Here is a 5130-nt window from a genome sequence, read left to right on the forward strand (position 1 = left end):
TCTACATGAAAAAGTTGCATCTCGTTGATATCTTTCCAACGACATATCATTTGAATCATTTTGACAACCGGTTTGTAAAAATTCCACAAAAAATGGCCTCTGTCACTCATCATCCGCCGCATGATTTTCAAAATTAACTTAAAACCGTAAGGAATTTCAAAACTATTTCAACATATGAAAGTTGTGCCTCGTTCATAGATTTCCAACGGCGTATCACACGCCTCGTTTCGACAAACGGTTCAAAAACTGGAGCGAAAATAGTACCGAAAATTTGAAAAAAATTGAAAAACAGAATTCCGCGATTTAGTAAATTTGAAACTGCTCTTAAACCGTATGAAAAAGATGCGCCTCGACGATATCTATCCAACAGCGTATCGTTTGCTTCATTCCGACGAGTGGTTTAGAAGAAATCGCGAAAAAATGCTTGCTGCCACTCGTCATGGGCCGCACCATTTTCAAAACTGCTCTTAAACTGTGAGCAATTTCGAAAAGTGTTCAACATGTCGAAGTTGCGCCTAATCCATAGCTTTTGAACGGTATATTACACGCCTCATTCCGATAAATGGTTAAAAAATTAGAGCAAAAACAGTATCAAAAAAATAATGCGTGCATTTTTTTCGATGAGAAGTTCACTCGTGTGAGTACTGCAGCACACTTGGTTCAAAAAATGACGTGCACTTGTGTTCAGCGTGCAGTGCGGAAGTGGTGTGCAGAATAGTTATTATGCTAATATTAGCAGAATAGACCGTCTATATATATTCTGTTACTAGTAAGAGAATAATATTCTGTTACCATCGAGCCCTATATACAAGACGATGGTGATTTCCCATCTGGAAAAGAGAAAAAGCAAACGACCCACTAACCCCACGGTTCCCACTCATCTCCCGCGATCCCGACCACCCCACGCGCGCCCCGCAGCTTCCCATCTCCGGCGACGCGCCGTGCCCCTGCCTCCTACCTCCGGCATCGCGCCGTGCCCCCCGGCTCCCTCATCTGGTGACCCACCACACCCCCCGCCCGACTCCCTCCCCGGCGACGCGCCACCGACCGGCCTCCTCCCCAGCGCGCCACCGCTGGCTCCCTCCCGGCGACGCGCCGCCGCCCGGCCTCCTCCCCAGTGCGCCACCACCCAGCTCCTCCCGGCGACGCGCCTCCAGACTCCCTCTTTCCCTGCCAATGTACACTGCATGACCCGAGTGCCCGGCTGCCGCATACGAGGTTGTGCACCGGCCCAACCATCTCCGTCTGGATCCCCCGCCTCCCACCGTGGCTCCTCGCCGCCACCATGGGATCCCAGCCGACAGCCTCCCCCCGAGCACCCCGTGCGCGACTGCCTTGCTTCCATCACCGGTCTTCGCCCCTCCACCATGCCTCCTCCCACAACCCCGATCCAGTTCCAGCGACCTCCACTGGGAAGCACGTTGGTCTCGCCTTGGTCACATCGGCAGTCCAACTGGTCGATCCGTGGCCGGTCGCTCAAAGTGCTGCGTATAGGCCACCCCGTGCTCCACCCATGGGCCTGGCTCAGCTTTTTTCCTCCCATGCTATCTCTCATCTGCCTACTTGTCCTGCTCTGTTCCATCTCCTGAACTGTTGATTATGCATCAACTCTCGCATTATGTGGTGTTCTTGCTCCCTCTCTCGTAGCTACAAAATTCATAAACTGCCAATTTATTTTGAATTGAACTGATGTTGCTCTTGAATCAGACCTTCAACGATCCGGTAGCCGGCGTTTGTCCTACTCCATCGCCTTCGGTCTTTTTCTAGTTTGAGACAGTGAGAGCCGCCTAGGACGACTGCCGGGGACCAAGCTGCACCATCGAGAGCCTCGACAAGTACGTCTTCCTACCAGCCCCCGATGGTAGTTTTCTCCACCGTGAGAAGGTCCATCTTCTCATCACCTATCCGTCCCAATACATGCTAAAAATATATATGGCAAAGTCGACACTATTTTCATCTATTTTCTGAAGAAAACCGAACTTGGTCAGAGTAACTGAAGAACACAACTTTAGTTGATGATTGTGGGTTGTCTCTGTGCTTTGATTGGTCTCATTTCGAAGATATTTCGTTAGTGTATGACATGGTTGCTGCAGATATCCAAATAAGTAGACACAAAATTTGCATGAAAATAGATTTTGGCAGCGTTTTCCAGTAAACTGTTAGTTCTTGAGTATGTGTAATGCTGCCATTTTACTGTGCATTTATTTACCTGTGCTTTAGAGCGACCACTCCAAAAAAGAGCCACAGGAATGTGCTGCCATTTTACTTGACAAATCGAGCAATGCAGGTTCTCTGGTGCGCCAAGTATGCAAAAATGTGGATAACTTTATTCCAGTAAAAGCTTGCATCTTCGTATTTCATCTTTAAGGGTCCAGGATGGGAGTCTAGTTGTTTATTCTTCTACTTAGAGAACTTCTTCAGTTTGCATGGGAGAACTTATTCTACTCCTGTTGCTCGCAAGCTGTTTGTTGATATGCCTGGAAGAACTAAAATAATCTTTTGTGATGCTTCTTTGTTGTTCAATAAAAGCTAACTTTTATGCACATGTGGACTATAAAAGATTTGCTATGGAGCAGTACACGTATTTAAACTTTTATGTGGACTATAAACATTTGCTATAGTTCACCTTCAAAAACTTTATAAGTACAGAGATATCACCTAGATGTAACACATTTGCTTTGGAGGCTCACAAAGGGCACTAAAACTAGCATGTCGATGTTGTATGTGCATGGTGGAGGCCTCTTTCCTGTTGTTATTTGCTCCATATTGAGAATTGTTTTGTAAAAGTTAATGGGATGGCTGCAATTAGGAGTAGATGCTAGCAAGTTCAAACTCTCTTGAATGGATAGATCATAATGCAGTTAGGAGAAGTGATGTTATGAATATGTTGTATGCTATATCAGTGTGTATTACAAAAAATTTCTATTTGTGTTAAATAAACAGTTCGGCAGTAGATTATATAGTAAATTCACTAAACCGGGATTTGGCAAGCAGTTTTGTAAAAAGGTTTATGATGATTTGCTCTGACGTGATTTTTTGTGTCTATTTTGGCAGCCCAACAAGATGAACCGTACACGCGAGGAACCTCCTGAGCGTAGAAACTCCTCCATCCAAGTCAAGCGCTGGGCGCCGTCCAGGTCGAGCACTGGGTGCTGTCCAAGTTAAGTCATCCAACAGCGGGAGAGCGAGCTTTGCTCCGGGGCAGCCCATCCTAGACGTGCAGCTGCTCTGCTCTCCACATGAATTTAGTACATAATACTCTCCCTCTCCCTCTCTCAATTTATTCAAACCTATAGCATGGACACAGTTTGTATGAAAAAATACCTCTCTGAAGTTCTAATTTGTTGTACAGATGCCTTCAGAAATTAACAAAATATAAATTATTATTTGTTCCTTGTTATATGACAGGATTGGATTGGGTTGTAGTGCATGTCAGGCTCTATTGATCTCTGTCCACGAGTGGTGCTACCTCGAGTCCGGTCGACGGCGTCCACGAGCGCGAGCAGCCCGTATCCGGCGGCAAGATGAAGGTTACCCATGAACCATGCTTCCCCTAATCACCTCCACCTTGTGTGAATTCGTAGCAGAGAATAAGCACAAGCACCTACAGTCCCCCGGTGGCTTTGGCCGCACTTGGCCACTAGCTCGTCCATCATGGTGACTAGCAGCCGTCCAAGTGGAACGCGGACATCAGTCCAAGGAGAGCTAGTTCGTATAAACTGACTGTTATGTATAATTAGGGGATCCAATGTTGAAAAGTTCAATTAAGCTGTGTGTGCAAATTCAAAGAATTATTGTAGGAAAGTTTAGAAGTTTGGTTTCGTGAGGAAATGTATGATTTTCTATCAGTATTTGGTATGATTCATTTGCCTCGGGTGCAACCCAAAACTAGACAAAAATGTCAGATGATGAAAGGAAAAATGGTTTGAATTAAAAATATTGAACAGTACAAGTTCAAAACGATGGTCCGTTCGGAATAAAGAAATGGCTGAAATTCAAATTGTAAAGTTAAAGCAAAAAAAAGAAACCCATGAAAATCCTGCTTAGTAAGTACCTCAGTACAAGTCGTAAAATGAGAGAAGTTCAGAACAACGTTGTCAAAAAAATGTTGAGTTAAAAAAAAGAAACAAAACAAACACATTTTCTTTTTGAATAAAATATCAATCAGTTTGATGATACAAACCATACAAGTACAGGGGCGACGATACAGTAAACCATTGAAAACTTACGACAAAAATATTACCCAAAAAACAAAGCAAAGTCTAATTAGTGAAAACACGCTGAGTACAAACCCATGCAAGCATCAGGACAAGTACCATTTTTCGAAACCGTTCAAAATTACTCTACAAAAAATAGCTCAGTACAAACATACACATATATCAGTACGACTACTCTGTTTTTCAGACGAGAAAACAACAGGATCCGTCATGCCGTATTCAAAATTACTCTTAAATGGTTATGAAATACAGAAAACGTTCAACATGACTAAGTTTAGCATTTTCGATAGTTATTCAACGGTATATTATTTGCCATATTTCGACAAACTTTTTAAAAAAATCGCGTTCAAAATCAAATTTGACCGTATTCGAATTCGTTTTTAAACCGTAAGGAATTAGAAAAACATTTCTATACAAAAATGTTGCACATCTTCCTTAGCTTTCCAACGCCGTATCATTTGCCTCTATCCGACAAACCGTTTGCAAAAATTTGCGAAAATACATTTCGCCCAGAATTTCACCTTTTTCAAATTACTTTTAAATCATATAGAATTAGAAAAAACAATACATATATGGAAGATGCGTATTTTTACCAGCTTTCTAACGCCATCTTATTTTCTCAATTCCGACAAACGGTTTGAAAATTGAGTCTAAAATACGATTCACGTTTTCGGTTTTGAAAAAAAAGGTTTTTTCAAAACTGCTCTTAAACCATAATGATTTTGCAAAAACGTTCAATATACTTGAAATATGGTTGTCAAGAGCTTTCCAATGATATATTACACGCCCCGTTCCGACAAAAAGTTATAAAAAAAATTTGAACTAAAGAAGACGATCTGTTAAACACAACTGAAAGCATTAGTTCAACCGCTTCGAAAACATCAGTACAACCACCTGAAACCGTAATAGCCCA

The 5130-nt window shown here is 42.7% G+C and overlaps 1 long non-coding RNA gene across 1 annotated transcript; it reads left to right on the forward strand.

Annotated features, from left to right (window-relative positions):
- Positions 1-1007: 1007 nt before the first annotated feature.
- On the forward strand, positions 1008-3939 carry LOC119325304. The gene is made up of 3 exons (XR_005157454.1): positions 1008-1835; positions 3055-3248; positions 3409-3939. It is a non-coding gene; the product is annotated as an uncharacterized LOC119325304 (long non-coding RNA).
- Positions 3940-5130: the final 1191 nt, after the last annotated feature.

Source organism: Triticum dicoccoides, chromosome 6B, assembly GCF_002162155.2.
Source record: "Triticum dicoccoides isolate Atlit2015 ecotype Zavitan chromosome 6B, WEW_v2.0, whole genome shotgun sequence".
NCBI lineage: Eukaryota > Viridiplantae > Streptophyta > Magnoliopsida > Poales > Poaceae > Triticum > Triticum dicoccoides.